Genomic DNA, 12,484 nt, shown 5'->3' with positions numbered 1-12,484 from the left:
CTCAGGCAGCTCGTCCAGCGCCGTCGTTGAATTGCAGGCTGAAGAAGTCGTCAAAGAAGGGCCGGAAAAAGTCAGCAGGCAGCCAAGCGTAACCTGGTTTGCGAACAAAAATGGGTTTGAACGATGCATCTTGGCGTTGCTGCCGCACCCACTGCATCCATATATGTCATATGGATGCAGTTATATATTAGGCGCACGTTTCACCGTAAGCGCGGCATTACCAACGAGCTTCCTCGCGATGAACCGGCCGAGACTCGTGCATATTGTGTATCTGAGAAAAAAAAAACTTCGTCAGCTTCTTCTTTCAAAAGATGGTGACTTCGGCAAAACCTTGTGTGCAATACAGGCCGCGATGTACCTTAGCCGCTGTAAGTAAATGTTCCTCGTTTGTGCTCTGCTGTTCATGCAATTCTGCCATATGTGCCTGTGTTTGTTACTACATATACATAAGAGGAGTGTTGCGTGACTTTGTTTCCTGTGTTGTTCGCATATACAATATATAAATAAAACTGCGCGTACGTGTTTACTTGTCAGCAAGTGTACAGTGCGCAGAAAGAACCATATATGCATGTCAATAAAAATGAAGCATTTCACATTGTTCCAGAGATTACAAATATATTTTATATCAATAAATGCCTATGCTATAATTGTTGTTAGAATAGAAATTCTGGGTTTCCCTTTGCGAGCACGGGATGTCCGGGACTAAGATGCTCAAACTTCGCAGAAGCCTTCGCAAGCAAGAAGCGTTAAATACGTGCGCCGCTTCCAGTCCAAGACAAAACACACACCGTGAAACTTGTAGTCAGCGGCTTCAGTTATAGCTGCAGGTCTGTTGCGACTTAATGAGAGCTGAAATGCAGTGCAAGCAACCCTTTTTGCCGAAGATGTGAGAGCGCGGAAGGCAGCAGACAGCGCGGCTGCTACGATGGATGGATGGCAGGAATATAGGAGCGTCCCCTTTGAAACGGGGTGGTAGCAGTAGCTATCATGCTCATTTTTCTCCCTATATCTTAATTATTGATTTAAAATGGTTAACTAAACCAGCATTCTATTTGTTGAATTTTATTCCTACATTACTAACATTATGTCACTTCTCTGCTTTTAAGCCACCAATCTTGATGGATTGATTGATTGGTTCACAGGAAAGGAAAGGCGCAGTATCTGTCACACTTGTAGCTGTGGACACCTGAACCGCGCCGTAAGGGAAGCGAGGAAGGTGGGAGGGAAAGTGGATAGAGCCGTAGTGGAGGGCTACAGAGTAATTTCGACCACCTGGGGATCTTTAACGTGCGCTGACATCGCACAGCACACGGGCGCCTCTTCGTTTCGCCTCCATCGAAACGCAGCCGCCGAGGTCGGGATCGAACCCGGGTACTCCGGCACAGTAGTCATGCCACCAATCTTCCAGTCGTTTTTTGCTAGTTTCCACCACCGGTTTATTCACCCGGCCACTGTTATCTCTAAACCCCAGAGCTTCAGGAACAGTGATTGCGCCTGCACCAACTTCCGGATGGATACCATTACATTCGAGTATAATATGGGCAATTGTTTCACTGGAGTTTCCACATACAGCACATGCGTCATATCCATTGTTAAATTTCTTTTTGTAGCTGCGTGTTCTAAGGCACCCTGATCTAGCTTCAAAAAGTAGGGCACTGCCTCTTGAGTTATCAAAGAAATCTTCCTTCCTGATCTGAATTTTCCACTTTCGGTATAATTCCACACTCTGCTTCTTTTCCATCGAATTTATCCAATTTTTACCTTCTGTGTTTTTCACCTGTTGCTCTTTATTTCTCCGTCCTTGTTACATAGCATATACTTACTAGCTAGTTTCCTAGTTCTTTTTTTTTTTTTTTTGTACGCAAACTTGCCATAAGACATATTATATAAACTCATGTAAATGGTTTTCCGTGAGGAACCGGAGCAGGCTCCCGCTCTTAGCGTTGTCGGTGAGCCATTTAGAAAAGTCCTCTTCCCTTGTTGTTGTTAGACCCACTTCGCGCAGAATCTGTGTCCTTGATTCCCTTGTCCCTGCACAAGTCCATAGCAGGTGGTTCTGCAGCTGGTGTGGAACACTTTGGGCATGTGGTTGGTCCGATGTCAGCTTGCGATTCCCATCGGCATTTTACCGACGGGGTAAGGGCCGCCCCAGCTCTTATCCTTCTAAGGGAAACCTCCTCTAATCTCGTTAAGTTACGAGGGAGTGGGAATGTACACGGGGGAATGAGGGCACGTGTACTTTTCCTTATAGAGGATGCTAAAATGGAAACAGCAGAGCGGGCATCGAAAGGGAGCCTGGTGGGGGGCGCATTAGTGTGTGGAACTTCGTGTGTGAGGTGGTCAACTTTTCTCTGCTCAGCGTTCTCAGCATTGTCTTGTGTCCAATGTATCTGGATGCTTATCTTTGTTTTTTTATTGAGTGCGTGGATTTCCTGAGTAACACATAGCGTCTTCGTCACTTTCTTCAGTTGTTTTATGGCGGCTAAGGAGTCTGTATAGATGTGGGCTTCTGTTATCGAATCTATTTTATTTATGGCCTCCATAGCATCGCGGATTGCATAGAGTTCCATCACAAGCGGGTCCGGGTATTCTAAAAGCTGCTGTTCTACCGCCATTTTCTATAATTGATGCGTCCGTATATGCAATTAAGGTACCTGGAAGTGCATCAACCAGAGGTCGAGATGCCAGCTTTTCTTTGCGACGAAGCCGAGTGGTCTTGTTTGTCGTGATAGTAGTGAATTCCCACGGAGGGGGGTCAGCCATTGGTGGTGTTCGAACTGCCACTTCGTTGTACAAGGATGCTATGGGCGTAACGTACTTTCGCTTCATATCCCTTGTTGCCTCTCTTGTTCAATTAATTCTGTCAACGTATTTATCTGTGCAAACTCTTGGAGAATAGGGATAGAGGTAAGTTTTGGTAAGACCGTGATAGTGCGCATTGCGTTTCTATTTATTGTTTCCAATTTCGCCCATTGCCACCTCGTGAGTCTTTGGAATTGGGCCTGGTATAGTATCCTCGGCTGTAACACTGATTGTGCAAGACGTCTTGCCATGTCCGCTCGAGCTCCTCCTCCCCTAGACGAAATGCGTTTTATCAAGTTTAAGGAAGTCGCAGCTACTTTTTTCACCTTATGAAGCCATTGTGTTCCTTTGCCGGATTTGTGAATTTCTAGGCCAAGAACTCTCAACTCCTTTCCTCCATTGTGAGTCAACGCTTTTTAGATACAGGTATTCAAATACTTTAGCTGCCCATCTGCTACTGTCCAATTTCCTCAGGCGTTCCTCATATAATATTTTACTCTGAGCTTCCCGCACTTCGAAAGATGCCCAGCCCATACCTCCCTGTACCGCCTCATTTGTAGTTTTGCCGTGGGCACCTAGTGCTAATCGTCCAACGAATCTCTGATTTGTTTCTAATGTCGACTGTACCTCTGATTTTAGGCACAAAACCGCATTTCCGAAAGTAAGTCCGGGCACCATAATTCCTTTCCAAATACCCCTCAAAACCTCATACCTATTGCATCCCCACAATGCCTTATGCTTCATTATCCCGACATTCCTTCGCCCTTTGGCCTTAAGTGATTGCTCATGCTTTCCGATGTATGCCAATCCTTCGTTTACCATATCCCCAGATATTTATATTCTGCTACTCTAGGTATTTCAAGGCCTTGTATTTTAAGACCCTGATCAGTTGAGCCGTTGAAAATCATCAGACCCGACTTAACTGCGCTGAAACTGAAGCCTAGAGCGTCCCCTTTGTCTCCGCAATACTTAAATAGAGTTTGCAATTCTTCCAGACTCTCAGCTAGCAGCACAATATCGTCTGCATACGTTAAACCGGGGAGGCGCTGCTCTACCGCCTTTCCACCTAATCTATATGACAGGTTAAAACCTAGGTTACTGTCTTGTATCCTCCTTTCCAGGTTTATCATATAAAGCATGAACAGCACCGGTGATAGAGGACAGCCTTGTCTTAATCCTTTGCATACTTTGACATCCTCCGTACTTCTTATCCCTTCCCACGTAATTTCTACTTCGTTATCCCGGTATATTTCCTGTAGGAACTCTATTATCTCATAACAGATACCTTCTTCTTTTAATATGTTCCACAGGAGTTCCCTGCTTACGTTGTCGTACGCTCCGTTTATGTCCAGGAAGGCCAAATACAAAGGTCTATTTTCCACTCTAGATATTTCGATGCATTGGGTAAGCACGAACAGGCTATAATCTAAGCGCCTACCATTTCTAAAGCCGTTCTGAAGTTCTCCGAGTATCTTGTTACTTTCAACCCATGCTTGCACCTTTAATTTCACCGCCTGCATGGCTAACCTGTACATAACAGATGTTATGGTAATCGGCCTGTAGGATTTTATGTGCGTTCTGTCTCCTTTCCCTTTATAAATCAAATTCATTTTACTCTGCCGCCAGCTGTCCGGAATTTGCTTATTCGTTATGACTGTTTTCAGAGCTTTTAACAACGTTTCCTTACTTTTTGGACCGAGTTCATTAATCAGCTTGATCGGAATTCCATCTATTCCTGTAGATGTGTTTTTAGGAATACTTTTTTCTGCCTTTTTCCAGTTTAGATTGGTCAGTTCTAAGCTGCTTTGTATTCTGCTACCTTGTGCTGGTTCCTGATTTGCGGAGATTACCCTATCGTCGCTCTTAAATGACTCGGCTATAACTGATGTAATGTAGTTCACTGTATTATCTCCCTTTAAACAATTTTCCTCGTTATCTTGAATCCGATCCTGCTTTCTTTGATTCTTCTTCCCTAGCCAGCTTATATGGTTCCAGAATTTTCTTGCTCCGCCTCTAGAGGCATCGTGTATGTCAGCCATCCAGCGATCGGTGGACTGCCTTATTTTACTTTGGACGAGGGCCTGCACCTGAAGTTTCTTTTGTCGATATGTTTCCCATAGTAGGGTCCTCTAAGCAGCGTCACATTGCGACAAACTGCGGAAATATCCGCCAAGTGCATTTTTTTATTTCGAACCTTAAAATAATCTACCAACATCTTTCCTGGGCTGTGTTCTCCTTTAGATTGCATTATGTGATGTTTTTGATCCATAATATCCACAAAACAGCGGTGCAGCGGTGGCGTAGCGGTAGAACATCCGCCTCGCATGCAAAAGGACCGAGGTTCAAATCCCGGTGCCGTGCAATTCTCCACCGGATGAAAAAAAAAAATCCGCGTGTCGATGGAATTGCATACACAGGTTTGGGGTGCGACCTGATGCCGGTGAACACCTCCGGCAACGCACTCCCTCACCAGAACAGGAGTTAGCCACCCTGGTGCAGTAATTGGCCACAACCTCCTATGATAAGCTCCAAAAAACCCCGGCCCTCAGTCACCAGCGGCTGCGGAACAACTGACTGCGGCGGCGGTCAGACCTGTGACGCAGCAGGGGGTGCTAAGAAAGCCTGGCTCCACTGGACAGGCCGCCATTGGAAACTGACCCTGGCAACGTTTAACGCTAGAACCCTAGCTAATGAAGCTAGTTTAGCAGTGCTGTTAGAGGAACTAAAGGGTATGAAATGGGATATCATAGGGCTTAGTGAGGTTAGAAGGCCGAATTAGGCATATACTGTACTGACGGATGGCCATGTACTGTGTTATCGAGGTTTACCGGAGAGGCGACAACTAGGAGTAGGTTTCCTTGTCAATTAATATATAGCGCGTACTTATAGATAAATCCTATAGTATTAATGAGAGGGTGGCAGGCATAGTAATTAGGCCTAATAAGTGGTATAAACTGAAGGTTGTACAGGCCTATGCACCGACATGTAGTTATGATGATCAGGCAGTTGAAAGCTTCTATGAAGATGTAGAATCGGCAATGCGAAAAGTAAAGACGCAGTATACTGTACTAATGGGCGACTTCAATGCTAAGGTAGGGGAAAAACTGGCAGGAGACAAGGCAGTAGGTGACTATGGCATTGGTTCTAGGAATAGCAGGGGGGAGTTACTAGTTGAGTTTGCAGAGCGCAATAACTTACGGGTCATGAATACCTTCTTCAGCAAACAGAAAAACCGGAAATGGACATGGAAGAGTCCTAACGGAGAGACTAAAAATGAAATCGACTTCATAATGTGTTCAACCCCCACCATTATGCACGATGTAGAAGTAATCGGGAAAGTGCGATGCAGTGACCACAGGATGGTGAGGTCCCGAATTAGCCTAAATCTGAAGAACGAACGCAACAGATTAGTAAGAAAGAAACCCATCAACGAATTATCGGTGAGGGGGAGGGCAGAAGAGTTCAGGATCTCGCTACAGTATAGGTATTAAGCTCTAACTGAGGATGGCAACATTACCCTAGAGGCAAGGAACAATAATTTCAGAGATATCATTACTGAGTGCGCGGTAGAAGTAGGGGGTAGGATAGTTAGGATACCGGTAAGCTGTCAGGAGACGAAAGATTTGATTAAAAAACGCCAGAGTATGAAAGCTTCCAACCCAACAGACCAGATCGAATTGGCCGTGATATCAAAGCTAATCAATAAGCGCAAGGTGGCCGATATAAGGAAGTATAACATGGAGAAAATTGAGCATGCTGTAAAGAACGGGGGAAGCCTTAAAGCGGTAAAAAAGAAATTGGGCATAGGCAAAAACCAGATGTATGCGATAAGGGACAAGGCGGGCAACGTCATCACTAATATGAAAAAGATAGTCAAAGTAGCCGAGGAGTTCTATACAGATCTCTACAGTAGCCAAAGTAGTCAGCACAGTAATCAGATTGGCGGTAGGGAAAAACAGTCAGAATTTCCACCAGTGACGAAGGACGAGGTCAAGAAAGCGCTAGAAACTATGAAAAGGGGGAAATCAGCTGGAGAGGATCAAATAACTACGGATTTGCTGAAGGACGGGAGGGATATCGTGCTAGAAAAACTGGCCACCCTGTATACGCAGTGCCTGGTGTCATTGACGGTACCGGAACCATGGAAGAATGCAAACATTATCCTCATTCACAAGAAAGGGGACTTTAAGGACCTTAAAAATTACAGACCAATCAGCTTGCTGTCTGTTACGTATAAGGTATATATTTATTTATTTATTTATTTATTCAGTGATTGTGTGGGCAATACATGGTACTGCCCGTGGGGCAGGACAAAAGGATGTAATTAGTCTCCTGACGAGGTCCTGGCCCCACTGGGCGCAACAGCGCTAATAGAATCAGGACAACCTTAGACTGCAATCAAGCAAAGGATCAAGCAGGGTTTCGGAAACGGTACTCTACTATCGATCATATCCATACCATCAATCAGGTGATAGAAAAATGCTCGGAATATCACCAGCCCTTATACATAGCATTCATTGATTACGAAAAAGCATTTGACTCAGTTGAAACCTCGGCGGTGATGCAGGCATTGCGAAATCAGGGGGTAGACGAGCCGTACGTGAAAGTGCTGAAAGATATATATAGTGGCTGCACAGCAACCATAGTTCTGCATAAAGAAAGTAACAAAATTCCCATAAAGAAAGGTGTTAGGCAAGGAGACACAATCTCCCCAGTACTATTCACAGCTTGTTTAGAGGAAATATTCAGAGACTTGGAATGGGAGCAGTTAGGGATACGGGTAGATGGAGAATACCTCAGTAATCTGCGATTTGCTGATGACATTGCCTTGCTAAGCAACTCGGGGGATGAACTGCAAATAATGATTGATGACCTAGACAGGACAAGTAGAAAAGTAGGCTTGAAAATCAATATGCAGAAGACTAAGGTAATGTTCAACAGCCTCGGGAAGGAACAGCAGTTTACATTAGGTAGCGAAATACTGGAAGTAGTAGGCGAATATGTCTACTTAGGATAGGTAGTAACCGGTGATCCGGACCATGAAAAGGAAATAACAAGAAGAATAAGATTGGGATGGAGCGCATTTGGCAAGCACTCGCAGATTATGACTAGCAGCTTACCGGTATCGCTCAAGAGGAAAGTATACAACAGTTGCATCTTACCTGTGCTCACCTATGGGGCTGAAACGTGGAAGCTAACCAAGAGAGTTCTACTTAAGTTGAGGACAACCCAGAGGGCTATGGAACGAAAAATGGTAGGGGTAACATTAAGAGATAGAAAGCGTGCAGAGTAGGTCAGAGAAATAACTCAAGTTACCGACATTCTAGTAGAAATTAAGAAGAAATGGACATGGGCAGGACATGTAGTGCGAAGAGAGGATAACCGATGGTCGCTGAGGGTAACAAACTGGATTCCAAGGGAGGGAAAGCGTAGCAGGGGGCGGCAGAAAGTTAGGTGGGCGGATGAGATTAAGAAGTTCGCAGGGGTCAAGTGAATGCAGCTAGCACAGAACCGGGTTAAGTGGAGAAATATGGGAGAGGCCTTCTCCCTGCAGTGGGTATAATCAGGCTGATGATGATGATGATGATGATGATGATGATCCAGAAAACCAGCCGTGAACTCGGGCAGGAGGTGACGGTATGTCAACGCTTGCACTGCACAATTACCTTCACAGTAATCATTTCCTACCTTCAATGGGTGTATGTTACCTTTAGGTGGCGTTCAGGACACCTCTCAGCAACAGTTGCTGTTTAACTTGCTGTTTAGGTGTGTGTGTGGCTCGTGACTGCTTCTGGTCTCAATGTGCGACTGCGGTTTTGCTGTTTGTTTGGCTTTGTTTCTTTGGGTGGACACTGATCTGGCTAAGACATTTGGTATCTTTTTATTTTCAGAAAGGTAAAAAAGCTCATTGTTGATCAGAACAGAGGCTGTGCTCATGCATTCATCCTCGAGGTTTGCGAAAATGGCGGCTTCCACTATTCTGCGTGTGAGCTTTTTCTGGCACTTTTTCAGAATGGTCGTTTGTTCAAAAACGGGTACATTTTGCATTGCTGTTACATTTGCAATGTTCACTGCAGATTTCTGAACAGGGAGCATTTAATGTCATTGCTGTGCTTTGTTAGTCTTTTATTGATAGATACGGCAAATAGAAACACTTGTACTATATCACACAAGAATCGCATCGTAGCATGCACAAAAATCGTCATATACTCCATTCCACTATCTTCTGGCAAGCATACATTGGCCAAACTGGCTGATCTGTCAATTGAAGACTAATTTATAGAGTGCAGCAATGATAACGTCTCATAGTCCAGTGCACTGTCACAAATGTGACAGCAATGGAAAATGTTCCCCAGTTCTTGAATAAACATTATTCTGAACAAATGCCCCTCCCCCCCATTTTTTTGTGCGCTTGCGTTTTGTATTAATTGCCTAATAATTGCTTGCTGAAATGTATTTTCCTCCGTGCGTGTTTGATTCTTTTTGTCTTTTTGTGTGTGTGTGTCTGTGTGTGTGTTTGTATGCGCTCATTACGGCTGCCTGACCAAGTTTATTCTGTACTGGACCGTCTACTAGCCCCGCGGCTATCGGTCCAAATATTCTTTATGTATTTCGTTTCCTACAAATAAAGATCACTTTGATTGATTTGATAGTAAGCTCACATGCAAAATAGTGGGAGCAGCCATGATCGTGAAGCTCAAGGATGAACGTGCCAGCACAGCCTGTGTTTCTCTCAAGCATATAGATTGCATTTATCTGTGGTTTTATCTGATTTTATCCCTGATTTTATTTGCACCCTTTAAACGCCCTCATTTTATATATACCGTTTTTCCTTTCAAGTCTGGTTCAGCGCTTGTTTATCTTGTGTGCTTCTCCATGCTTTGTTCCCATCCTGCTATGTGCTGCTGAAACAGATTGAAAAACAACGAGCCCCGCAATCAGTTCTTCATCAATGAAGCCTTCATATCGAGTAATTCTGACAAAGGCCATGTTTTGCTGCATAATGACATCAGCTAGTGTGTTGCATATGTGTGTTACATAAGTTGCTCTGACACTTCATTCCTTGGCCATGTGCTGTGGACGTGACTGACCTGGGCTAGTGACAGTATAGTACCTGTTTTCAGCAGCACAGTGCAGTTATGTTTGAACTGTAGTGCAGGTTTCTTCCTATCACATGATCGGCACTTTGTTTCTGCTTTCTGCAGTATGCACTCGGAGGAATGTCGGAGGAATGTGTACTTGCGCCATAGTACCAAGTCACTGAATCACAGATTACCTGCAACTGTGTGGCTAGATAGGGACTGAATCTGTCACTTTTTATTAGGCTCTCAGAGTGGTCATATCTATAGCATTTGTGTTGCATAATGCGGACGTTTTACACTAAGGTATGTGTTTACAATCTGTCTGGAAAACAAATATATTGCATTTTAGTCTTGCCACAGTGGTGCAGTGGTTAGGGGGCTCAAATGCTAAACCTAAGTATGCAAGATTGTATTCCGACTATGATGGTTGCTTTTCTATGGAAGCAAAAAGGAAGATGCCCGGGTGTTGTGCAATGTCAGTGCATAGTAAAGAACCACAGGAGGTCGAAATTTTCGGAGACTTTGACTATGGTGATAGTCCGAGTCACTTTGGGATGTTAAACACCATAAACCAGACCAAACCTATATCGCACTTCAAGAAATAATATTTTGTTGCTTATGGGTTATGAATTGTGGAAAATATATACGCTTGCTCTTCCAGCAACATATGCTAAACTTTATGAGGTTGGGGGTTTGGATCCTACTGGCAGCATCTGTTTTCTTTTCTTTTTTTGCTCTTTAATCAATAAAGTTCCAGCCATAAAATAATATTGTTTCCTCGTTGATCAACGTTACAAATTAGAAAGTATAAATACTCCTTTATTCTTTCCTTGGTTTTAGTAACTGCTGGCTTTCTTCATGTATAAAACTGTACTATTCTTTCTAGCAATCATTGATAAAATATTGCCACCTGGTGTCCCCATGTTCTTGCTGCGCCTGGAAGAAGAGGACGCTGAAGTTGACTCGCGTGCTGTGCGCCGAATGTTGCCTGCTGGTACAGCTTCATCCCTTCGTTTTAGTCACGTCTAGCCCTGTTGTCCGTGACAATATGTACTAAAAAGATGCTCCGCTTCTTGCACACCTGCCTGTCACATCTGGATACATGAACCGTGTGAATTGTTCTTTTATGCTCCACTAATTCCTATACTCCATCTCGAAGCCGTTTGCAGCACTGCCAAAGGCAGGGCGACCTGTCCCAATGCTAGCACCTCTCACGTCTGCACGCTATAACAGATATGTGCGCACCTACTTTGACCCCGCCAATCGGGGGGGGGGGGGGATGTATGAGCACTATTTCCTATTATAGTGCACAGGATCCTAAATGATGGCAGGTCACCCTTACTTTTCATATGGCTGCTAACAGTTTCTGAAAGGCAGTATCAGTTTGTGAATGAAACATTTTTATTAATACCTGCTACAGAATAAAACTGCCATCTTGAAAGTGTTCAGCCCTATTATCCCTGGCGGCAAATCATTTGCATTCAGACTGATGGGGATGACTATATGCACTGCAAATACTTGTCTAAGCTTGACAGCCATGCAGATGCCTTGATAAGTAGAGGCAAGTTTGCGGAAATAATCAGTTGCATATCTCCAATATGTAATAAAGTATGCTTAACATAAATGCTTAGCCTTTCGATAACAATGCTTTAATTTGGCATACTTTGTTCTGTTTTTCAGAAAATTAATTATCCCAATTTTGCCTACAAGTCTTGTCTTAAGAATACTGCTTGCTCCGAGGTTGTGCCAGTTGGACCAGCTTGAAAACGTCTTGAAGACTGGAAGCAGATTATTTCATCAATAAAATTGTAATCAATATGATGCATTGTAGTTTATGGCTGTTAGTTGCTTTATCGAGGCATACAACCAACATACTTCGGGGCACATGCCCAATTTCAAGTATTTCATGGACTCTTATAAGTTCATGAAGTCTGTCAGATTTAATAATTACCTGCAGTAATCATGATTGCTTCTAGGTAGAGGAGGCTTCACTTCCGAATGTCCTCAATAGATACGCCAATAGATATCCGGCGCGGATCTCCGTGGGAGATTCAAATAATTATTTTTGTACATCCATCGGACGTCCGCAGATCTACGAATGTCCATATGTCCAGAACCGGACGTACACCGAACGTCCAGTGTACGTCCAGAGTACGTCCGGTAGTTGATTGGGCTGTGAAGAGTGATCGGAATTAAGACATCAAAAAGAAACTTATTTTGCGCCTTTCTAAAAATATGGTTGACAATCAACAAGAAACGTCACGTATTTCCTGTGCCGCGCTATCCCGAACTGTTCCGAAGGTGGGAGCTTGCTCTTCAGCGTGCCGACTAGAGGCTGCAGGCGCAATCCGTAATTGTGTGCGAGTGCTATTTTTGCCAGAAGTTCATCGAACGGGAACACAAATGTGTCATAGGAGTACGGGGTTCTAGAACACTATAATAGAAGGCAACTTTTTTAGCTTCCCACTGTCACACGTCTCACGACTGACCGAAGATGCACGTGCCTTCTGTCCTGCCTGATGCTGCTGTTTACCCGTGAAAGTTCTCGGTAAACAAAAGACGAATTTGACCGACTACTGCCGAAGCAAGGCTGCCAGGAG

The 12,484-nt window shown here is 44.1% G+C and overlaps 1 pseudogene; it reads right to left on the bottom strand.

Moving 5' to 3' along the window:
* Position 1: 1 nt before the first annotated feature.
* Positions 2-12,484, bottom strand: part of LOC146200468 (uncharacterized) — a 46,419-nt pseudogene continuing 33,936 nt past the window's right edge.

This window comes from Amblyomma maculatum, chromosome 2, assembly GCF_055883805.1.
Source record: "Amblyomma maculatum isolate TAMU_Amacu chromosome 2, ASM5588380v1, whole genome shotgun sequence".
NCBI classification, from domain to species: Eukaryota; Metazoa; Arthropoda; class Arachnida; order Ixodida; family Ixodidae; genus Amblyomma; species Amblyomma maculatum.
Note: the sequence above shows the minus strand (reverse complement) of the source record. Positions and strands in the feature narration are given on the sequence as shown.